At 40.9% G+C, this 25,944-nt stretch overlaps 1 pseudogene across 1 annotated transcript; it reads right to left on the bottom strand.

The window, feature by feature from the left end:
* Positions 1 to 1,193: 1,193 nt before the first annotated feature.
* On the bottom strand, positions 1,194 to 16,341 carry LOC309665856 (RNA-binding protein with serine-rich domain 1 pseudogene; annotated as a pseudogene). The gene has a single exon. The product of its transcript is annotated as an RNA-binding protein with serine-rich domain 1 pseudogene (transcript).
* Positions 16,342 to 25,944: the final 9,603 nt, after the last annotated feature.

The raw sequence follows: 25,944 nt of genomic DNA, 5'->3' as shown, positions 1-25,944 counted from the left end.
TTTCTAGTCTTCTGCCAGGGTGGGAGAAAGGTAGAGTCCTAGCTCTGTGGGGGTAAGGAGTACATCTAGAGATCTAAACACTTTTTTCATTTTCATTTAGTTCAAAATACTTTTAATTTCTCTAAAGACTTCTTCTTTGATCCATTTGTTATTTAGAAGTGTGTCATTTAATATCTAAATATTTTGGATTTTCCAGCTACTTTTCTGTTATTAATTTCTAGTTTAATTTCATTGTGGTCTGAGAGCACACATCATATGATATCTATTCATTTAAATTGGTTGAGGTGTGTTTGGTGGCCTAGAATATAGTAATTATTGGTGAATGTTCCATGTGAGCTTAAGAAGAATGTGCATTCTGTTGTTGTGGATGAAGAAGTCTATAAATGTCAATTAGAACCAGTTGATTGATGATGCTGTTCACTTCAACTGTCCTTGCTGATCTTCTGTCAATTACTGATAAAGGAGAGTTGCAGTCTCCAACTATACTAGTAGATTTGTCTATTTCTCCTTACAGCTCTAGCAGGCTCTGTCTCACATATTTTAATGCTCTGCTGTTAGATGCATATACACAAAGAACTGTTATGCCTTCTTAGAGAATTGACCCCTTTATCATTAGGTAATGCCCCTCTTTGTCCCTGATAATTTTTGTTATTCTGGAATCTGCTTTGTCTGAAATTAAGATAGCTACTCAGCTTTACTTTGATTAGCATTAGCATAGTGTATCTTTTCCTTCCCTTTACTTTTAATCTATTTGTGTCTCTGTATTTAAAGTGGGTTTCTTGTATACAACATGGTTGGGTCTTATTTTTTGATCTAGTCTGTCAGTCTGTGTGTTTTAATTGGTGTATTTAGACCATTCATATTTAAAGTGATTATTGGGCTTCCCTGGTGGCGTGGTGGTTGAGAGTCTGCCTGCCAATGCAGGAGACATGGGTTCGAGCCCTGGTCTGGGAGGATCCCACATGCCGCGGAGCAACTAGTCCCATGAGCCACAACTACTGAGCCTGCGCGTCTGGAACCTGTGCTCCGCAACAGGAGAGGCCGCAATAGTGAGAGGCCCGTGCACCGCGATGAAGAGTGGCCCCCGCTTGCCGCAACTAGAGAAGGCCCTTGTACAGAAACGAAGACCCAACACAGACAAAAATAAATAAATAAATTAATTAATTAAAAAAAATAAATAAATAAAATAAAGTGATTATTGATATAGTTAGATTAATATCTGCCATATTTAGAACTGTTTTCTATTTATTGAACTGTTTCTTTTTTTTTCTTTCCCTCTTTTCTGCTTCCTCTGGTTTTAACTGAACATCTTATATAATTCCATTTTCCCTCCTCTCAGCATATCAATTATACTTTAAATTTTTTTCAGTGTTTGCCCTAGAGTTTACACTATGCATTTATAACTAATCTAAGTCCACTTTCAAATAATACTATACTGCTAGTGCAGATACATTGTAACAAGAGTATTCAATTTCTTCCTCCCATCCCTTATAACATTGCTATCACTGGTTACACTTATCCATACACTATGATCACTTAATACATTGTTGCTATTATTATTATTACTATTATTTTTTAGACAATCATGTTTAATTACCTCACAACTGAAGCTGCCTTTGGGGCCAAGGGACAGGAAGGAGGCAGCGAACCCAACACTCGAGCTGCACTCTAATCCTAGGTTTATTCAACACAATTCTTTTCTCTACACAACAGAGTACAAACACAATATTATCTAAAATGCTACCAAGTTACAGAACTCAAAACAGAAAATGTATAGTACTGACTGTACAATAAAAGCCAAAAAAGCAATGTACACGTTGCCAAGGTAACCTGCAGGACCACCATGAATACCAACACAACGGGGGGGTTCTGTGATGACCCGACAGAGCTGGCTCTCAACTTACCAGTTTCAGAGAGAAAGGGAGACGTGGGTTTGTGTGTGTGTGTGTGCGTGCACGCACATGAGTACACGTGAAAGAAACCATTTTGGGTATTTGGCCCTAGAGGTCAGAAGAGGGCTTGAGCGGGGGAGCAGGGTCAGGCTAACAGGAATGGCAGTTGCGTAAAAGCATACCCTTTCCTGTGGGACCCTGCAGGCCAACAGGTTAGGGCACGACCAGCCCACCAGATGGGCCCCACGTCATCTGTGGAATGGGAAAACATGCTCCCAGGCTGGGGCTGTACCACCTCCTGGAGCCCCCTGCTCATCCCTGCTGGCTTTACCACTAAACTGACTCTCAGGAACTAGAAATGTGTAAGCTTTCTAGCCAGAAAACTGGGGGGCATCTTTATAAGCATGACCCCAAACCAACAACACTCCTGCAGCCGCAACTCTGCCGCCAGGGGAAATGTAGCAATTATTGCCTTCACCTTCGAAGCCTGCCCCTGAGTGAGGGATTTCTTTCCTACTGATCCTCTTTCTGCTAGAAAAGTGACAAAAGTGAGTTGGATGGGATACAAGTCACAGGGCAGAGCTTCGGTGGCCCTGCTTATCGGGAGGAGTTGGAGCTGGAGCGGCTCCTGTGGCGGCGGCAGCCAGGGGAGCGGGATCGCCGGCGCACGGGGGACCTGAGCTGAGGGGAACGCGACCTTCTCCTCATCCGTGGGGGTGACCTGCGCCACATGGGAGACGGTGGCAGCATTCTCCTGGGAGGGCTGCATCGCCTGGGGGGTGGCCGAGGCCAGGGGGCCAGCACAACAGTGGCAGTGTTCTCCTGGCCATCGATGTGTCCTCCGTCCATGTGCTTCAGCGCCTTATCGGCCTCATCTGGATTCTCAAACTCCACATATGCATAGCCTTTAGCCAGATGGGGGTGCATCCTGTCTACAGGTATGTCAATCATTTTAATTTTCCCGTAGGTGGAGAATATCTCCATGATATGATCCTTGGTCACATTCCTGGTGAGCCTTCCAATGTGCACTTTGGTAGGTTTAGGGGAAGGGCTCCGCCTTTTCCTTTCCTTTCCGTCTCTTTTGGGTGGTTTAGATTTGGAGCGCGAACGCCGCCTGTTGTCCTGCCTACGCTGAGAAGGACTCGGAGAGCCAGGGGAGCTGCTGGAGCTGGAGCTGCGGGATGTGCTGGAACTTCCTGAGCGGCTCAATGCTGAAGATGAGCTGGAGCCGCTGCTGGAGCCCGTGCTGGTGCTCGAGCCCGAGCTGGAGGTAGAGTTGGACCGAGACCTGGTGCTGCTGCTACCACTGGAAGCGCTGCGCCTCTTTCGAGTTTTATCCCTGCCACTATCCTTCTCGCTTGACTCCTTTGTGGCCCCCTTATCTTTAGAGCGATCCTTGGACTTCTTTCTCATCAGAGCAGTCTTTGCGTTTGGTAGGAGAAGGAGCCCTAGTGCTGGACTTATTATTTTCTTTGACTCCTAGCAAGCTCTTCATTTTCACTCCTGATAAATCCATTCTCCCCTTCTAAGGTGTTCAAAGCAGCAATGGCGGCCTCACTTATCTGAACTCTCACTTCTAACTTGAGTGTGAGAAACGATCCCTAATCAATTGCAATTTACGCCAAAGTGCAGCAACTCGTCAGTCCAGGAGCCGGGCCGCGAGCACTTCCAGGGCAGGGCCTGGCGTTGCGGGCCTGGGTCTTCAGCCCGGCAACAGGGCCCTGAGGGCGGAGGCCGGGTTCCCGGCTGCTCCGAATTCCGGGGGCCTCACTGGGTCAGCCGCAGAGCGGACGAAGCAAGGGCGCCCTTCCGCCCGCTGCGGCCCCGACCACTTCCGCTATTATTATTTTGAATGAACATTGATCTATTAGATCAATAGGAATAAGAAAAACAAAATATTTTATTTTCCTTTTTTTTACTACTCTTCCTTTCTTTATGTAAATCTGAGTTTCTGACCTAAATAATCCTTTTCTCTACAGAACTTCTTTTAACATTTCTTAAAAGACAGGTCTATAGGCAAGAAATTCCCTGTTTTTGTCTGAGAAAGTCTTTATTTCTCCTTCACTTTTGAAGGAAATTTTTGCTGGATAGAGACTTGTAGGCTCTTGGTTTTGTTCTTTCAACACTTTAAATATTTCACTGACCCTCTCTTTGCTTGCTTGGTTTCTGGAAAGAAGTTGGTATAATTCTTATCCTCATTCTTCTATAGGCAAGGGTTCTTTCCCCTTCTGGTTTCTTTCAAGAATTTTTTGTTTTGTTTTCTGCAGTTTGAATGATGTGCCTCAGTGTAGATTTTTGGTATTTATCATATTTGGTGTTCTCTGAGCTTTCTGGATTTGTGATTTGGTACCAGTCATTAACTTTGGAAAATTCTCAGCTGTTGTTACTTCAAATATTTCTTCTTACCCTTTTTCTCCTTCTTCTGGTATTTCCATTTTATGTATGCTACACCTTTGCAATTGTTCCACATTTCGTGAATGTTCTGTTGTTGTTGTTTTTTCTCTTTGCATTTCAGTTTTGGAAATTTCTATTAATATCTTCAAGCTCACTAATTCTTTCTTTGTCTGTGTCCAACAGACCAATAAGCCCATCAAAGACAATCTTCATTTCTGTTACAATATATATTTTTTTATTTTAAACATGATTCTTCCTTAGAGTTTCCATTTTTTCTGCTGACATTATCCATCTGTATTTGCATGTTGTCCACCTTTTCCATTAGAGCCCTTAGCATACTAATCATAATTATTTTAAATTTCTGCCTCGTAATTCCAAAATTTCTGCCATATCTGAGACTGGTTTTGATGCTCACTTTGTCTCTTCAGACTGTGTATTTTCTTGCCTTCTAGCATGCCTGCCTTTGAATTTTTTGTTGAATGCTGAACATAATGTAATGGGTAATAGGAACTGAGATAAATGGTCTACAGTGTGAGGTTTTATGTTTATCTGGGTAGGTGTTAGGTTGTATTTAATGTTTGCTGTAGCTATAGGTGTCAGAGAGTTCAATTTCCTCTAGTGTTTTTGTTTTTGTCTTCCCTGTTCCCTTTTGGCTTCTCTAGCAACTCCTTCTTAGTTAGAGACTGTTTCTTACAGCTGTCAGTTGTAATTCACTACTGTTATACCAGAATCCTGTTTATATGGTGACTAGGTATTACAGAAAGAAGTCTGTAATTTTATGATTGAATCTTGGTTTTTTTTTTTAGTGGGCCTGTGTCTCTGGGTTGCAACTTTCAGAAGAATTTTTATAGGCTTTCCCCCCTCCTTTTATGTGAGACAGGAAGGCTAGACAAGGACAGGAAGGCTGTCTAATTGCCCTTCCTCTGGGACAGGTTAGACTCTGGTAAAGCATTAGTTTCTCTGAGGGTGAGCTCTTTTTTTTTTTTTTATAGAGAACAGAACTCTCTGTCTGGATATATTTATAGTGGTGATTTTCTCCTTCCCCTACCCTAAACATGAGAAGATTTTTGTGTGATTTTCCTCTTGAGAACCTGGTGGGGCTCCTGGAGGTAAATTCATGAAAGTATCAGGGGGCACCCTGAGACTGAGCCCCTAAGAGTTTTTAACTCTCGATCCAGTCCTTGTTCAATCTCCAGTAACTAGTCAATAACATCTGCAGTGTTCCCACAGGCTTCAGCTCCAGTGGCTTCTGTTCCATGTGAGCTGTGATCCACCTGTCTCTTCAGTTTTTGGAGTGGGAATTTGTCCTGTAACCTACATTTTCTGATGGTTTTAAGAAGAATGATTGATTTTCAGTTTGTACAGCTTTTTTCTTGTTTTGAGGTTGGGAGTGATGACTTCCAAGCTCTTTTACATACTGGAATGGAAACCACCAAACAGGTTTGCATTTTTCTGTGTAAAATCTTTCTATCAATTTCCTTTTGAAGTCACCATTGGCAGGGCTTGTGCTCAGAGAGCATCTAAGGGTAGCTTTCCAAGGTGCTGTCATCCACAGGTAGCTCAAAGTAGGAGTTCAGGGCTCTTCACTTTCAGGTAAGTGCTCTGTCAGTTAGCTCTGTGTTGCAGCTTACATCTGAGGCAAACTCCACACATAGGATCACTGCCACTTTACCTCATTCTTTCCTGCTTTTACCCAACTACTTGAAAAACAGATTTTCCTCTGTTTTTAGACCACCTGCACCCCACCTCTGGGGGATCCTGGTGCCTCAAATCTCCTGAGACTGTCTGGGCTTCAACATTGTGAATCAGGAGCACTCCTACCCACTTCTGGTTTGGCACTACCTGATATGAATCAATTTTTGCTTAAATAAACTCTTAAATTTAAAAAGCAAAACAAAACAGAAAACCACTGTGAGTCAGTGTGCTTATATTCCACTTCCACATACCCTTGTGCCCTCCTTTCAGGCACTCTCTGGCCTGGTCAGCAAATTACCTACCTTTCACTTTCATTCCAGCTCCCAAATTTTGGGTGACAACATTTCCCCCCTACTCGCCTATTCTCTTTGCCCTTTCAGGTTTGTGACTCATAGGACTTTACTATTATTTAGTAAAGTTTCTGGATGAGCAGAGACAAACATATATTCAATTCACATATTTAATTGGAAATATTTTTGCCCTACCTAGTGTCAAAGAAAATATTATTCATAACACTTGTGTTAAAAGATAAACTGGAGCTTATTAAATTTTAAAGTTTATTTGGATGTGGGAAAAAGGGAACTCTTGTACACCATAGGTGGGAATGTAAACTGGTGCAGCCACTGTGGAAAACATTATGGAAATTTCTCAAAAAACTAAAACTAGAACTACCACATGACCCAGCAATTCCACTTCTAGGTATGTAACCAAAAAGAAGAAAGACACTAATTCAAAATGATTCATGCACCCCAATGTTCATATTATTGATATTTATAATTGCCAAGATATGGAAGCAACCTAAGTGTCTATCAACAGATGAATGGATAAAGAAGATGTGATATGTATATATATATATTATATATATATAATGGAATGCTACTCAGTCCTAAGAAAGAAGGGAATTTTGCCATTTGTAACAACATGGATGGACTTGGAGGGTGTTATGCTAAGTGAAATAAGTCAGACAAAGACAAATATTATATGATATCACTTATATGTGGGATCTAAAAAATACAACACATTAGTGAATAAATCATAAAAGAAGCAGACTCACAGATATAGAGAACAAACTAATGGTTACCGGGGGGAGAGGGAAGCAGGGAGGGAAAATATAGGAGTAGGGGATTAAGAGGTACAAACCATTATGTATAAAATAAGCTACAAGGATATATTGTACAACACAGAGAATACAGTCAATATTTTATAATAAATATAAATGTAGTATAACCTTTAAAAATTGTGAATCACTACATTGTACACCTGTAACATACAATATTATACATCAACTATAACTCAATAAAGTTTTTTTAAAATAAAATAAAAAGCTGGGGGGAAAAAAAAAGAATCAGGCAGCACCAGAACTGAAGTGGCTAGGAGCACCCCATTGGCAGGAGCTAAGGGAAAGATGTGGAAGCATCTTTTATGGGGAAGATGTGGAAGCAAAGCAAGGAAGTTATCTGATTGGCTATATTAAGTGTTTGCATATTTGGGAAAGACTACTTGTCTGTTTGTGATCTGTTGTCTGTAGGTTTTGATTTCTTAACCTTGAGGCATTTTAGGCTTAGGTTTGGGTTTGCTTATGTAGGCTACTAAGGCATTAAAGCCAGCTTAGTCTAACACCCTCCTTGTTTAATTAACTTAACACCTATTAAAGACGAAGAGGCAGATCTTATTCAGGACTATCTTGATAAGTATAGGGACTAGTGTAGTAGAATTTTGCAGTGAGAGAGATTGGGCTCAGTTCTGAATACAACAAAGGAAAATGGAGATTTATAGCCAAGAAGCAGGGTGGGGGTGAAGGGGTCGGTGGATGGAAAATAATTAAAAGATGGATAATTCTTCACTACACTGACCTATCAAAGTTCTTGATGAAGACAGGGTAGGGCGATATTATCTGGGGGATGGTGGGGAATGAGGAATTTGATCAGATATAGAGGGTGATTAGATATCAAGGGTGGGGATTCCGGCTAAACCGACTTCACAGGATTCTTGCTAAAATTGGACAATTCAAAGATGGACATAGAAGGCCAAGATCAGCAGGTGCACTTGAGATGAAGGCTCAGAAAAACCTCACTAAAGTTGCCCAAGGAGAGAATCCTTGTCACAAGTTTTTTTTTTTCTTTTAATGGTTATCACCAGAATGTAAATATCATTTAGCCAACTCTTTCTCATTTGTACTAAGATAATGGCCAGCCCAGCATTCTGGACTTCATCAAGCTTCTTATTAGATATGAGTGTAACTTACATTTCTATTATTATTGTCAGTCTGATAAAATCAAAGCTGATACTTTCTGATTTCCACAGAACTCTGTCATTGTCTGGTATTTCCTGAAGCCCAAAGCTCTGCTTTTATAATGTGTTTGATGGTCGTGTGTAAGGGAAACAGGAGAATTTCCAGGTAAAAGTGGCTCTGTGATTAGGTGCTAGATGAAGCGGCCAAGGAACCTCATCAATTCTTCAGCAGAAAGCTGCAGGCTGAGTCCCTGCTGCCTTTGTGTTTGGAATTTAAAACGATTCCCAAGGTATGTACGAGCATTGCTCTCTGTTCACAGCGCCCCCTTCTCTATAACATGGTGATTTCTCACAATGCATTATCTGTTTTCTTTTGACAGAAAATTTTTTTGTGTTATAACTTAGATTTTGCTACTGCTCCATTTTTTCTGATTTTTTTTTTTAGTAATGTCTGCTTTTCTTTCATCTGTATCATCTCTTTATTTTATCTATTTTAGTTCAGCTGCTATCTTTTGTTGTATTATTTCTCTCATGAAAGTCAATTCTGGTTTGAACTGATGAGAATAAACAGAATAAACTGTGTATACTTTATTTAAAAATCTTATGCTTTATGAAGTAACTCAACGGAGGTGGGGTTGTGTGAGAATTTCACATGAGCCTTTCCTATCTTACTCTTCTATTGTTTGTAATATTGGGTTATTTTGTTTACAATACTAGGTTAATTTTTTTTAATCCTATGTTTTTATTTGTTTATCTTGAAATTATCTAAATGTTTTCCTTGGTGGGGAGAGGGGGTACTGGTTTTAAGGCTGGTGAATTAAAACCTGTTTAACCTTAGAGAGAGTTATCCAGGGACAATATTAAAATAAACTCAGCATTGAAAATTTTGCTTTTGGGTTTTCATTCACTTGGAGGTCTCTTCTCATTCAGAGTGGAGGCAAGATTATCCTAAGGAGTGCCTCCACAGTGTTTTCTAAGAGCTATTCAGTATTTTTTAGTTTCCTTTGTAGATGCAAATTATCAGTTCAAACGATCTAAGCAAAGAAAAAAGACCTTTCCAAATCTCATCTGAGAAGAAAATCTCCTCGGGAGTGAAGTCCCAGTTCAGAGAACAAAGGAAGAATAGCCCAGAGGTTTATTTACCTTTCACTGCTTCAGGGATTCAGAGACCAGCAAGCATACAGATGCAAAAGGAAGCTTAGGGCTAGACATTCTTTTTTCTACTCTTTCTTTCTTCTTCTTTTGTGAGATGCAACAGACAGACTTGCCCAGAGTCAAGGGAGCTAAGGAGTTTATAAACCTGGGTGGGGGAGGGGTGGGGGGGGGTGAGCAATGCCATGGTAGTATTATAAAGCTTTTGTTACTGATTAAGGTCAAGGGAATGGTGAAATACAGACTCCAGAGAAGAGTCCTATGGGACTGCAATCTAAGAGTGCTGGGTTTGGGAAGATGAATAGTAACTTTCCTTCTTGGGAGGATTAACAGGATGGAGAGGTCTTCCCCTTAGGAGATTCTGATAAGCCAAACTTGGAATGGGATCCTTCCCCAGTATCCCATCTCCTCTTGAGAATCATGGACTACATTGAGAGGAGAGTATTATTCATAACAGCTAAGGTTAAGACAAAAGAGGACTTGGGCTTCTATGGTGACTTCCAAGCCTAAACCAAATGTCATTCTTAAATGCAGGCGATGAGTCTTATTTTTGTAATCACAAATACTGGTGGTGTTCTCACCGCAAAGCCCATTGACAATTCCCAGGGAATAAAAATAGAATCTGGGTAATAAAACAGAAAAAATAAAACATTTTTTCCTTTGTGCTTAGTCTAGTTTCACTTGGGTACCACGTGCAGAGGCCTTGCATCTGGCACTTCAGACCAGAGTTCCTTGTGTGAAATGGCTGTGCCTGATACCTCAGCTTAGTAGGCTGTGTGCAGAAGTGCTGGGCACAACACTGCAATTCAAGATGGTGGCAGCATACTGTGTGTAGAAATGCTGCACCCAGCACTTTGATCTGGATCGCTGTGAGCAGTACAGCTGTGCCTGACCCTCAAGAAGTTCAATTCCTTCCCTGCTGACAAGAACCCTATAAGGCAGCCCTGCCAATGGCCTTTAAGGGAGAGCATGGACTCTAGAGTGCACGCTCATACCTCTCCATTCCTTGATCAAAGAATAAAGTTTTCCTTTGCTTCTGAATGAAACTCAGCCTCATTCTACTGGTGCGAGTGAACCTTTTTGGGGGGACCAACTCGGGAGGGTTGGCAACAAATTTTTGGTGACCCAGATGGGACTGATTGTGGCCCTCCCACCTGGACCCACCCACCAGGCTCTGGACTTGCTAGACACTCTAGGAACTAGAGAGGCTAAGCTGCTCTATCCTTGGGTCAGTGCCATCTAACCTCCCGCGGGGTATTTTGACTGAGGAGGGACTAACCGTCTGTAGCATGGGCCATTACAAATTCAAGGGGGCGTCTCCAAGTAATATCAGCATCCATGCCACTTGGACATCTCCTATTTGGGTCTTCTGAGGAATCCATTAACAGTTTGGTATTGGTTCCAAATTTCCTGAACTGGAAGTCTTATTTGAGCCAAATCTTGTGGCATTTGCACACCAACAAATCACTCCAACTTCCCTCTCAGTAGTTGGAAACAAATCTAAAACAGAACATCTAAGGTATGGGGAACCAAATGTCCTCCATACTTATGCCCATTAGGGTGAATCCTGAAGAACTGTAAGTTTTTCAGGTATCATCCCGTGACCAGAAAACAGTTAATCTTCCTATGTAATACAGCCTGGTCCCAATATTAGCTGGGAGATGGGGAAAGTTGGCATGTCAGTGAGTCTCTAAACTACAATACCATTTTACAATTGGACCTTCTATGCCAGAAACAAAAGAAATGGAAAGAAATTCCCTATGTCCAGTTTTTCATGGGCTTTTTCAGAACAAAGGCCTTCAAAAAGGTTGTGGGCTCTCTCCACTGAGGTAATACCAGTCCTTGACCCTTCCGCTGAGGACCTTCTTGATCTCCTCCCTAACCCTCCTCCTACTGCTCCTTCCCTACCCCCTTCCTTCGTATAACCTGATCTGGGCCACAGACCCAAGGAGTCCCCTCCATACTAGCCTCCTGCCCTGGAATGTGGTCCAGCAAATAAACAGAGTGGGACTAATTACCAGCTAGGGTCCAACAACCCACAAGGAAAAGTACTCCCTTTGAGGCTGGTCCCCAATGGAGAAGGAGGGCTCATCCAGGTATACAACAATTTACCACTTCTGATCTGTATAACTGGAAAAGTCATAGCAAGGGGTTGAGGTAAGATCCAGACAGGTTCCTGAATCCGATTAGGGGAATCTTTCAGACCCATGACCCTCCCTGGGCTGACATTCAGAGCCTCCTTAATGTACTCCTAATGGGGAAGAAAAGGTCACAGTCTTTTAGAAAACCTGAGAGGAAGCATACAAAGAGAACAGAAACAATGCAGGTCATGCCATTTTCAGACCTGGCAATCAAGCGGTCCTAGATAACAAACCCAACCGGGACTGAGACAATGGTGAAGCGGATAAAAGACAGGCTGACACATTATAAAAATATGACCTAAAGGGAATCCAGGCAGCAGGAAAGAAACCTGTCAATTGGACTAACATAAAGGAAATCAGGGATTTCCCTGGTGGTCCAGTGGTTGGGACTCCATGTTTCCAATGCGGGGGCTATGGGTTCGATCCCTGGTTGGGCAACTGGGATCCCACATGCTGTGTGGCACAGCCAAAAGATTTTTTAAAAAAATAAATAAATAAAGGAGATCAACCAGGAGCCAACAGAAAACACTTCAGCATTCCTAGAGCGCCTCAAGGAATGTCTCTGAATTTATAGTACCACTGACCCCGAGTCATTGGAAGGGAATACAAGCCTGAGGTCATATTTTATTTCCCAAAGTGCCCTCGCCATTACGCATAAACTTCAGAATCTGGAAATAGAACCAGATACCCCTATCTCTCGCCTGGTGGAGGTTGCCTACTGCATGTTTAAAAACAGATATATAGAGGAGGAAAAGTCAGAGGATAAAAACACCCAGAGGCAGGCCCACCTACTGGCTGTTGCCCTCCAGTGTCAACCGGTCAGCACAGGAATCTGGACTAACTGCCCACAGAGACCTTTGACTCTGGTGAGTGACCACTGGCCCCCACTGAGGGACAGCAAACCAAGGAAACTGGGACCCAATCAGTGTGCTATATGTAAACAAGAGGGACAATGGAAAAGAGAATGCCCCCACTGCCCTCAAAGGGGGACAGAAGTGGCAGATCCTGCCCACTACCCTGAAGGCAGATGGTCCAAATAGAAGAAGAATGCCAGGGCCAGGGGGCTCCTAAGCTGGCACTCCAATTGACCCCCAAGGAGTCCTGGCTGACACTGGACATAGAGAAAAAAACCTGTTGAATTCTTAGTTGACATTGGTGTCACTTACTTGGTTTTGAACATCAGATCAGGCAAACACAGTCACGAGAGTTGTAAAATTATGGGGTTGTCAGGGAAGGCCCAAGAATGGGCATTCATAGAGCCATTAGAATGCTCACCCATTCCTTCCTATATGTTTCTAAATGCCCTATATCTCTGCTAGGAAGGGATATCTTACATAAATTGGGAATTACTATCCACCTAATGGGAGACAAAATGGAGATTGGCATCCCCTAGACAAGGGGCACAAGATGATAATGGCTGAGGACAAACCTCCCTGGACAGAGCAAGTTGACCTCCCTGGAAGAAATCCTGAGGTCTGGGCCCAGGGATGGGTGGGACGAGCTAAAGGAGCCAGTCCTGTGATAGTCCATCTAAAACCCAGACATACATGGCCCAACAGAAAATGGTACCCTCTCTGTCGGGAGGCCTTGTTGTGATATACTGCATTGCCCCTGTTATACAGGGCCTAGTTGACCAGGGCCTTATTAGGCCATGCCAATCCACCTGTAATACCCCCAATTCTCTCCGTAAAGAAACCCAGTGGGGAACACTGGATGGTACAGGACCTCAGGGCAGTCAGTGAAGCCACAGAGAATATACATCCAGTCGCCCCTATTCCCTACACCCTGCTGACCACTCTACAATCCACCAGGACCTGGTATTCTGTATTAGATTTAAAATATGCCTTCTTCTGTATTTTAATCACCCCAGAGTCACATGAAATTTTTGCTTTTGAGTGGCAGGAGCCAAACACACAATAAAAACAACAATACTGCCGGACAGTCCCGCCCTAAGGGTTCAAAAATTCCCCCATCATCTTTGGGGAAACTTTAGCTAAAGACCTTAAAGATCTATCAATATATCTGGGGGAGGGTTCCCTCATATATAAGAGGACATTCTGATCACCAACCTTACTAAGGAGGCCTCTGACAAAAATACTGTAACCACCCGGAACCACCTAGCTGATAAAGGATATACGGTGTCCAAGAAAAAGACTCAAATATCACAAACTAAGGTTACCTACCTAGGCTTCATCCTCACAGAAGGTCAGACAAGCCTACCGCAGGAAAGGAATGAAGCCATTTGCAGTCTTGCCCCTCTTAAAACTAGAAGACAGCTTAGGGGCTTCCTGGGGATGGCTGGGTTTTGCCACATCTGGATACCTAATGGTCTAACAGCTAGGCCTTTATATGAAAAATTGAAAGAAAAGGATCTTCATCCTTCCAGAATGTGAAGGGGCCTTTCAAGGATGGAGAAAGCAGGGACTTCCCTGGCGGTCCAGTGGTTAAGACTCCGCACTTGCAATGCGGGGGGCACGGGTTCGATCTCTGGTCAGGGGACTAAGATCCTGCATGCCACACGGTGCGGCCAAAAAAAAAAAATAATAATAATAATTGAGAACGCAAACAACAAGGTCCTATAGCACAGGGAACTATATTCAATATCCTGTGATAAACCATGATGGAAAAGAATATATATATATAAAAAGAATGTATATATGTATATAACAGAGTCACTTGGTTGTACAGCAGAGATTGGTACAACATTGTACATCAACCATACTTCAATTAAAAAAAAAAAAAAAAGAATTGGGAAAGCAATTACTTCAGGTCCCTGCTCTGGCCCTCCCAGATTTAGTTAAACCCTTTGACCTTTACATTCATGAGAGAAGGGGAATTGCCCTTGGGGTATTAGATCAAAAACTGGGACCCCTTACTTGGGTGGTTGCTTATTTCTCTAAACAATGAGATAAAACCACTAAGGGATGGGCTCCTTGCCTATGGGCAGTAGCAGCTACTTCAATCCTGCTAACAGAGGCTGAAAAGTTAATGTTTGGTCAGCCAATCACTATTTGGACCCTACACCAGGTTCAGGCTTTAGTAAGTTCTAAGGGAACAGAATAGCTATCCCCCGGAAGTTCGATTCAACTTCAGGCTATGCTTTTAGACAACTGTCATTACCATAAAAACCTGTCACACCCTAAATCCTGCCACCCTGCTACCCACAGGAATGGGGACCCTGGAGTATGATTGTACAGAACATGATATATTCCAGTTGTCCTGACCTAGGAAGTGAGCTTCTCCCAAACGCCAAAGAGGAATGGTTCACAGATGGGAGCAATTTTATGAGAGAGAATAAAAGGATGGCGGGATATGCAGTGACGTCTCAGACCCGAGTCAGTGAGGCATGAAGCCTACCCCCAGGGACTTCAGCCCAAAAGGCCGAGCTGATGGCCCTCACCTGAGCCTTAGAGCTCAGGACAGGGAAGATGTTAAATGTTTACACAGACTGCTGGCATGCGTATGCCATCCTACATGCACACGGGGCTATCTGGAAGAAAAGAGGTATGCTTACTGCAGAGAAGAAGCAGGTGAAACACGGCTTAAACATATTGAGACTCCTAGAAGCAGTGCAACTTCTGGAAAAAGTGGTGGTGATTCACTGGAGGGGTCATCAAACAGGGAAAACAGAGGTAATAAAGGGAAACAGCAAAGCAGATGCAACTGCCAAAAGGGCGGTCCTAGAACCAGTAACTTGGCAATTACTCCTCATACCTAAAAGGCCAGATCTATCCAATTACTCCCCAGTCTATACAAAGGAAGAATTAGACAAAGCCCAGAAATGGGGCTTCAACAGAGAGCTAGGAGGCCAGGGGTGGCTAGTTAACGAACACGGGCAATACTTCTTTTCCCAAACTGTAGCTTGTCAAGCCATCAGGGAGGCTCATCAAGGAACTCATTACAGAAGGGAAGCCCTATATACGTAATTGGTTAGTTGAGGTCATGGTAACTCCTGGCATGAAAAGTATAATCAGTTGGATAGTTGAGACCTGCCCCGTCTACACAGGAACACCCCCAACACCAGAGCCCTCAGAGGTCCCCAGATAAGGCCCATTTAGACCATAGGGACATATCCTGGGGAAGACCGACTGATTGATTTCACTGTCCTGCTGAGAGTACTAGGCAATTTCAGGTATCTCTTGGTGCTAGTGGACACGTTTTCAGGTTAAGTAGAGGCGTTCCCCACTAGAACTGAAATGGCAGCTGAACTGCCTAACATATTACTAAAAGAGATAATACCCAAGATCCCGACTAAGTGATAATGGTCCAGCATTCGTGTCACAAATGGCAAAAGGGACAAGTGCCCCGGGCATAAAACGGACCTTGCACTCAGCCTGGAGACCCCAATCACTGAGAAAAGTAGAGATCCAATCAGACCTTAAAACGAACCTTAGCCAAGCTATGCCAGAAGACTCAAGAAAATTGGATTAAATTACTCCCAACTGCCCTGCTATGCATGTCGTTTGCTCCCAGATATAAGTTAAATTTAAGCGTATTTGAACATACGTATGGTAGACTCATTTTCGAAGCCTGAGAGAAGCGACACCTTAGCCTCCTTGAAATGGAACAACTCAAGTACACCCTCCAGGTAGGAGAAACCATGAAAGCCCTCACAGAATATGGTAACCAGGTGCTATCCGCACCCACTGACCCAGCCCTCCACCCCTTCCGGCCTGGAGACTGGGTGTATCTAAAAACCTGGAAAATTAGCAACCCACGAGACCAGCTTACTCCTGAGTGGAACAAAGCCCACTGGGTGATCCTAACCACCCATTCTGCCCTGAAGTTGCAGGGGATCACGCCATGGGTACATCACAGTCGAGTGAAGAGGGCCCCCGAGCCCCAACCGCTGATAACCTGGGGCAACGGACCCCCTTGATTACTTGTGTGAACCCCTCTCTGATCTGAAGCTCCTCTTCCGAAAACCAACAAAAGTGTGCCCCCAAAAAGCAGACTACTAATTGCAGGAATCACTGCTCTCATAGGGGTTCTAGTGACCTTGGCCTGGGGAATCTTATATAACTCTGTCAACATAAAAAAGGTAACAGCCATTGTGGTGTTGGTGACCAATGAGACCCACCTCAACTTCAAGCTATGACAAAAGTCCATTGGCTCACTGGCTGGTATAGTCCTGGGTAACCAAACTGCCCTAGATGATCTGTTAGCTGCCTGGAGAGGGGTCTGTGTGCTGGAAAATACACTGTGCTGTTTTTGCATTGATGAAAGTGGCCTGATTGGAGAAAGCACAGACAGACCACTGGGAAAAGCCACTTGGCTGGCAGAAACCAGGCCGCCTAATCTGGCCAAACATATGTGGAGGGGGTAACACAGACCCTCCGGAGCGTCACTGGGTTTGCACCTTTCCTGGGCCCCTTCATGACCATTATTCTCTTGCTAATATTTGGGCCTGCATCCTAAGTTGTCTGGTGTCCTTTGTCTCCGAAAGGTTAGAATCTATAAAACTCCAAGTGGTGGTCACTTGGGGATGTGAAGAGTCACAGCTGAGGCCTGGTGACAACCAAACAGATCTAAGGGCTGCTGGGGACAACTTCCGCTCCTCTACCCGGGGTTATAACAACCGATGCCCAAACTTAGCAGGAAGCAGTTACAGAAGACGGACCCGTCGCCCCTCAGTGCCCCTCAAGACTGAGGTGCAGCACAGAAGACAGGAGGGATTTGTCACCAGCAAAGCCCATTAACAATTCCTGGGGAGTAAAAATAGAATCTGGGTAATAAAGTCTAACCTTTTTTTTTCCCCCTCTGTGTTTCGTCTGGTTTCACTCGCTCATTGGGTGCCAGGGGCAGATGCTTCTCATCTGGTGCTCTAGACCAGACCTCCTCCTGTGAAATGGCTGCGCAAGCACCTCAGCCGGGCGGGTCGCGGGCAGAAACTCTGAGAACGACACTCAGTGCAAGATGGCGGCAGCGGGCTGCGCGCAGAGACGCTACGCCCAGCACTGCGATCTGGAACGTGAGCCTCGAACCTGAGCCAGCCTCGCGAGAGCTCCGCCCCCTTTCCCGGCTAACGAGATCCCTATAAAGCAGCCCGATCCGCAACCCGTCCGGAGCGTGCGTGCTCTGGAGTGTGAGCTTGTGCCTCTCCATTCTTTGATCAAAGAAAAAAACTTTCTTTTGCTTCTGAACCAAACTCAGCCTCGTTCTATTGGCTGGAAGGACACCAGGCCAGAGGACCGTTGTTGGCGACTGCCTTGGAAGGGTAGGTAACTGCCTTGTCAGACTAGGAGATGTGAATATCCCCAAGAAATAGCAATACGTGTCTGTGATTACATGATCCTTACATTGAATTTAAATTGTTTCAGCATAGACAGTGTGGTATGATGTGTTCAATTTAGTTTTATCCTCTTCTTAGGAACGGTTACTCGACATTTGAAGAACCCTAATTGGGAAAACACACGCTGCGGGGTGGTAGGTTGAATTTGAAATTCTCAATTCAGAAGCCACATTCCAGAGGGGTTTGGTTACAGGCTCCAGCCATCTTTATCGTATATCTATCCCAGGGGCTTTGTTAATTAGCATACTGAGGTTAGAAATAATTTCTCATTGGTGAAATGAGTTTCAGATGAGTTTCAATTACGTGGATTGGCTAAACATGTTTTAGGCATACCCTTGCCTTTGCATAAACAACATTAAAAAAATCTAGCCAGCCTAACAGTTTATACGCTTTGGATTATCTCTCCACATCTGGGATTCTAAAGTGTGTTTTGGGCTGTAATGGGAGGATTCTTTCACCTCTGATTTGAGAGCTCAGTCCTGCCACAAAGCTGGAACCTTGTTCTCCTTGCCTCTAGTGCCTGTAGGATGCTGGGCACCTAAAAGGCCCAAGTGCTGAGACGTCATCAATCTCAGTAAGCAGGTCATGTGATTGGTTGGGACCTGATTGCTAAATATTTACACATGTGGCAGAATGTGGTCTGAGACTTGTTTTCATCATAACACACCATCTGGAAGTGAGGTCCCTGTAGTTGTCACCTGCCTCTTATTATTGAAAGGCATGGGTATCTATCAAAAGGCAAGTAATAGGGGCTTCCCTAGTGGTGCAGTGGTTAAGAATCCACCTGCCAGCACAGGAGACACGGGTTTGAGCCCTGGCCCGGGAAGATCTCACATGCCATGGAGCAACTCAGCCCGTGCACCACAACTACTGAGCCTGCGCTCTAGAGCTCGTGAGCCACAACTGCTGAGCCGACGCACCAAAACTACTGAAGCCCGTGCACCTAGAGCCTGTGCTCCGCAACAAGAGAAGCCACTGCAATGAGAAGCCCGCGCACTGCAACGAAGAGTAGCCTCCGCTCGCCGCAACTAGAGAAAGCCCGTGCACAGCAACAAAGACCCAACGCAGCCAAAAATAAAAATAAAAAATAAATAAATTTACAAAAAAAAAAAAAAAAAGTCAAGTAATAACCATGCTTGACCAAACTGACTGAGGTACACTTGAAACAGCACTGCAGCCCCTTTCTTGTATCCTTCATGGTCTTCAGCCACAAATGCATGCAAGTGACAAGATGAATATCTGTAATATTTGCATTTCTTTTAAAAATCATTTCTTCTTTCTCAGATTACTCCTTCATAGCACCAAATAGAACTTAAATATATGTATCTGATTCAGGGAATCTGGCAGAACTAGGAGAGAAAGAACAAATCTAGAGAAGGTCTAATAAAATGTAGAGGAGGAAAAAAATTTCCCTTCTACCCTTCTAGCTTCTGTGACTGGTATAAGAATTAAATTGACATAAAACAGCTTAACAGGATGGAAAAAAAAAAAAACCGTAACTGCATATATACGCAAGGAAGGCCCACAAAAATATGAGATTTCAAATGTTGCCGGAGGATTGAGACTTATATAGCATCCTGAGCTAAGGAAAGGGACTGGGGTGTGGCGCTTCTAAGTGGGGGAGGCAATTCATAGGACGGTGACAGGGGGAAATGTGTGGTGAATAAAGTTTGCCCTTTTATGCAAATAATCTCAGGTGAAAAAATGTTATCTCTGATAGTAGCTCTCTTCCTGGTACAGATATTCTTTCTAATGGAAGTTTCCTTTATTAATATAGATTTTTCCCACAAATGGGGAAATTTATACTTTCTTTTAGGCGGTTAAGAGTTTTTCCCGAATCTGCTGGCTCTTGATTGCCTAGCTCAAAGTAATCTACATGCCAAAGTGGCATAATTTGGGGTGGAAAATTCTGAACCCCTTCAAGAATAATAATAGCTTTTTCCTTATTGCAAAATTAACTCTACCTCTCAGTACATAAAAAAATACATTCTATATATATTAAAGAAATAGACATAGACACTTTTAAAAATCATAGAAGAAACTGATAATATTTTAATTCTGGGAAGCCTACCCAGAATCAAAAAAAGATAAGATTGAGAGACTTCATTAGATAAAAGCAAAACACTGAGGTAAGACAAAAGATATCAGAAAAAATGTTAAAAGACAACAATCCAGCAGAAAATATTTGCAATGTGTAAAAAAATCAAAATAATTACTTGCAATTGCGCTAATTAAGTGATGACAGAGATGATGGTTCTTAATCACTTGGAGGGTGTGTCTATCTGTCATCGATCTCAATATCATAATTTTTCCTCACTTAATGACATAATTTGAGTATATTTCCATATTATTAAGTGTGCTTCTAGACAAAATTGTTAACAGCCCCACAGAATTCCACTGTGCTGAGTATGGTGTACAAGTTGCAGTTACTGCAGTGGCACTGTTCTGGAGGAAAGTGAGCTGGTCACTTGCCCAGAGACCTTCCGCCATCCTTCCCCCAGTCAGTGACACAGGCTCCTCTGCAAATAAACACTGGAGAAATATTTATGAAGTGGTGCCAAATTATTAGCCTGCATGGATGGTGTACCCCTACTGCTTTTGGTTCAGTTTTATCAGAGTCTTTTTTCTTCTTATTAAGTAGAAGATGGAAAAACATGCAATAGTATGAAACCAGTAAATGCGTGAAAATCCCTATGACTAATTTATCAAATTACAAGCAACTTTCTCAATAAATACATATATCATTTTTCTTATCAATATTTTCATAAAATAACAGGAAACGGAGTTTGACATATAATACACGTATTAACTCCCCTCTTCTGATACCCTTAAATAATACTTTAATTCATAGAGAATACTAGATAAAAATTGTTTTGAGTATTTTTTATTTATAAATTTTGAAAAATTTTGTCATCTATTAGTGCAAATATATTAAAATTTATTTAACAATTAAAATGAATTAAAATAATTTTGGGGGGACGTTCATGATTTCAAATAATTTTTCAAATAAAATGTTAAAAGTTTTACATTTGTAACATGTTAAGTGAAAAACAATGAGATCGCTTTAATGAAATTAAAATGCGTTCTAAAATACATTTTAATGTTCTTATGTTTATGACATAGTAGTAAATTCTCTTGATTAAAAAGTAGAAAATGCATAAGTGTGGAAAAAAGAAAAAAATCCAGTCTCAAAACAGTTAATATTTATTGTATTTCTTTTCAGTCATTTTCTTAGCAGAGGTTCCTCTCTTCCACCCTTCATGATTATTTTTACATTACATATACAGTGTAAATTCTTCATTTTTCATGTGACATAAAATAATGTATTTTTAACAGGATTTTAATTCTATAAGAAGGATCTTTCATCCAAAGAATGCACACTTAAGATATGGCCCCTCTATCTAACAGCCAGAAACAACACCAGGCTGCAATAGATGTGTTTATAAATGAGTCCCTGTTCAGTACAGAACCTTTTAGGAATTTAGAGAAGACATTTGGATAACATAACTCCTTTCGGCTCTGTTCCCAATGGCAAAGAGAATGGCTTTTGGCAGCCTGGCTTGTGATATACTGCCAATCACCAGAGGCAACGCCTGATGATTAACCTAGAAAATCTCATTACTTTTGACTGATAGAAAAGGAAAGGGATAGTCTCCAATTTATAAATATTTGGTTCATTATTGCATGACAGACACAAAACACATTTTGTGGGAAGATATTATTTATGTAAAATACATCCTTCCAGTAGGTTGGCAAACAGACATCTTCAGTCTATAGATCAGTGATAGTTACAGCAGACATCTTTTGTCCAGGCAGCTCTCAGGGTCATTGTACCTACAACGGATTCAAGCATTGAGCTGGGCATTTTTGTTTTAACCTCGGTCCAGAGAGGAGTCACTCACTCCATCATGCATTTCCCTTCAGTGAAGTCTAGCCTCCCTAGAGAAAGCCTGCTGTGGAAGGCGTGGCCTTCTCAAATATCAGTGCATAGTCTGGTTTATGCAGACACAATGAATAATGCACAGAAAATAAAATTAATGCAACTGACCCGAGGTTATTTATCTATCTCTGGCACTAGAATTCCCTTCCCAGAAGTAGAAACCCTGACTCTGTGAAGAATGAAAAGCACATAGTACAACAATTTCAAAGCAAAACCCCCAGTGTGCACAAAACACTGCTTTGGATAAAAGATGGCAGCTGCCCAGAGCTGGAATGGTAGCTGGTTGCCATGGTTACCAAGGCTCTGATTCAGCCACCATATGCCACCTGGTGTTCTCAGCCTGAAAGAGCAGGTCTGTGGTGTCCTAGATTGGAGATGGAGCTATGGCCACAGTTCTTCAGAGAAATAGTACTAGCTTTGGATGTGAAGCAATATTTGCACTATTTTATCCATTGATAGATTTGGAGTCTACAGCCTTATCACTTGAGGCAGGGGTTCAGTTGGGGAGAGGAAACAAAAACAGCCCCTCCTCCTTTTTAAATAATTCTTTTACTGTCATGGAAACACTGCTATATGGACATTCATTCTCAAAGATCTTTGTCCTCTCTTCAGGGCAAATTTGCTCCCCAAATATGCTAGGTCATACAATATTGCAATAGCAACAAACTCAAACAATAATTGCAGAACGCTAGATTATACCAATTCTAAGGCATCCAGAATCTTTATTACCTTATTTCCTTCTAAAAGTGCTAATGGCAAATAATAGCTGTATGACTTTATTTTAATGTTGAGTTGTGTCCAAATTTTATTTATATATATAAATTATTAATATATATTACAAATTATAATAATTTTTATCCTGTTCCATAATAGAATATAGAGGTTCTTAGTACTTGTCTTGGGCTTCCTTGAGAATGTTCATAGTCACTGGGTAGTTGTCCTTATGCGGTAATAAATAAATATACAACATACTATATAATGATAATGGCATATAAAAATTTCAGCCTTTACTATAAATTTTAGGGACTTCATGTTTGATTTTTGTATATTTATGATAAAGACACCAACTAGGTTTAGCAATTGCCAATGATTTAACTTTGAAAACAACATTTCGTGTTGTACTACTTTCTAATTTCAAGAGCTATTTAAAAAGTGATTACTGACTTCACATTAATGATTTGAGCATTCAAAATTGTATATGTTATTTTGCTGTCATTTTTACCAGAGCTGAGGAAACAATTATCAATATAATAAATAAGGTGGGTAAAAAAAATAAGAAAAAAATAGTAATTGTTACTCTTTTCAACTATTCCTATATTGTGTCAGGATTTTTAATACTATGCAATTAAAAAAAGGAAATTTGATCTAGAGATTGCTATAACAATATCTTAAAATTTGGGGGTTTATCAAAACATCCTCATTATTCTAATTAATTGACTTTATAATAATAAATATTACAAATTTGAATTTATAAATTGCATTATGTCAATTAAAAATAGCTTTTATTTCTCGTATATATTGGGGTCCCAAATTCAATTTTTTTTTTCCCCAAATGGGTTCTGCTGCTAAAAACAAGTCTGAAAATCACTACATTTGATAATGTCAGGGCCCTAGTTAAATACCCTTTTGGAGAGGATTGACCCAATCTCAGTAGACAAATCAGTTGAGGGAATTTCAGGGAATTTGGCTTCCCTTCTGGTCCAGGTAGAAGTGCCAGTAGTTTTAATCAGCCCCCAAAGAAACTCCATTAACAGCCGTTCCCCATTTCCCCAAATCTCCCAAACCTAGGTAACCACTAATCTGCTTTCTGTCTTTATGGATTTGCCTATTCTGGACATTTTATATAAACGGAATCATATAATATATGATATATGACATTGAAAACAGAACGGATAAAATGTTGGTATCTGATCCAAAGTTAGAAAAGAAATATTACAATTCTCCAAAATACAGAAAAGATATTTGCTCTGTATCATAAGTTAGGTGAGAAAAGGCAAAAACTGTTCAAACTACTCTTGATCGAGTTTCTTTTACAAAGAAATAAAACACTTGAATTCTCAATGTTTCTAAAATTTTAAATTATGGCATAGTGAATAAATATTAGTTCTATGTTTTTCAATTTTACTCTACATTTATAATTAAGGATAAGAGAATTTTCAATGTTTCGACAAAAATTTTAAACATCACAGGCAATTTTAATTTTTCCTGTTGATTATTAAGATTGCATAGTTTTAGCTTGCATGGACTTTTTTTAATAGTCCTACATGCAAAGGGAGGATTGCCTGTAGTTGATACACTGTTGCTTATTGGTATAAATTTATGTACATTTATTATTTAAAATAATTTAATATTATTAATGCTTTTCTACATTAAACTTCAAGCTTCTGTGTTTTGCCTGGCCCACAGAAGTTGCTTAATTTTATACATAATTAAATATTTTCTTTTTCTTGAATACCTCATTTCATTATGTTTATATTTGTTTATATTTACTTCTGGATACAGCCTTTACCTTATATATTGGTAAAATAAATGCTTTAAAATTTCCCAGTTTTTAAACAGTATTGTAAATGTTCTGATCACCAGTATGTGTGTGTGTGTGTAAAATAAAAGAGAAATGGTTTTAATCTAAAATTTTTTTTCCTCCTGCTCACTCTGAAAGGAAAGCAATTACCAATCACCTACTTTCTAAAAACTGAAACTTCAACATATTTAAAAATACTATGATACATAAGAAGATTATTTAGAATGATCTCTAGATACAAAGTAAATAGTCAAAAATCAACAGCTTTTCTTTATAATAGCATTCCAGTTAGAAATGGAAATTTTAAAAAATTTATAGTAACAACAAATTATAAATTACCAAGTATAAGTTAAACAAGAAAGGTGGAACACTTACCTCAGGAAAACTATACAATTTTACTGAAGGACATAAAACAAAAGCTGGAATACAAAGACATACCATGTTCCTGGGTGGGAAGATATAATATAAAGCTGTCAGTATTTCTCAGAATAACACGTAAATTGTATGTGATTCCAAACAAAATCCCAATAGAGCATTTGGGGGGGATCTATTTTTGATCTGAAGGGAAAAAATGTGATAATTACCAAGAAATTATTGGAAAAGAATAATAGGGAATGCCTAATATATACTAAATATACTAAAATATAAAGCAACAGTAGTTAGTAGTTTGAGTAGAATAAACAAATAGATCAGAGGAATAAAAAAGAACCCAGAAATAGACTTGTGTACATATGAGAGTTAAGTGTATAATAAATGGAGCATTTAAAATCAGTGAGGAAAGGACGGCTCCTTGAATATATTGCATTGGGACAACTAAATTTCCATTAAAAATATGGTTATGACTATTCTGCATAGCAAATGCAAAAGTATTTTCAGATGAATTAAAGATCTAAATGCAAACACACAAAGCAACTAGAAATGATTAGAAAAATAGAGGTGACATGTAATTTTAGGGTAGGGTAAAAAAGTCAGAATGTCTAAAGGAAAATACTGACAGATTCAACTATATGACATTTTATTTTATATATGTTTTTCTTAGTCAGACTTTATGTACAGGGGGTTGAGTTAATCACAAGCCTCGTTTTATGGCACATTAATATTAGGGAGTGTGAGGCGCCTCTTCTGTTTTTATATATGTACATATGTATTTGTGTATTGTTATTTATCCCTTTTCATTTTCTCCTCTCTCTATATAAGTAACCATTCTAATATTTTAAATGCATATTCTGTTTGTATTGCTCTAACATGGATAACATTGCTTAGAATACATGCCTCTAATTATGTAAATTGTATCATTACAGATCTCATCTTGTTTCTTATTCTTTTATATTTTTCTCTCTCAGCACTATGTTTTCAAGATCCATATTGCTATGTTTACAGTTAGCCTGTTGCTTCTTCTGGCTGCATTAGTACTCTGTGCATTTACCGTATTTTTCTCATTCTCTCCCCTGCCATGGGCATCCAGATTGCTTCTGACATCCAACTACAACAAACAATGCTTCCATGAATATCCTTGTGCATGAAACCTTATGGACATGGATGGGGATTTCTTTGGGATAAATACTCAGATGTGGAATAGCTGAACCATAGGGCATTACAGACTTAATTTGGCCAAGTGCCAGATTGCTCTCCAAAATGGCTGTACTGGTAGAATACACTTCCATCAGCAGTTCATTAAGGCCAAT

Source organism: Balaenoptera physalus (genome assembly GCF_965194825.1).
Source record: "Balaenoptera physalus genome assembly, chromosome: 8".
NCBI classification, from domain to species: domain Eukaryota; kingdom Metazoa; phylum Chordata; class Mammalia; order Artiodactyla; family Balaenopteridae; genus Balaenoptera; species Balaenoptera physalus.
The sequence above is the reverse complement of the archived record's forward strand: the minus strand, read 5'-3'. Positions and strand labels throughout refer to the sequence as shown.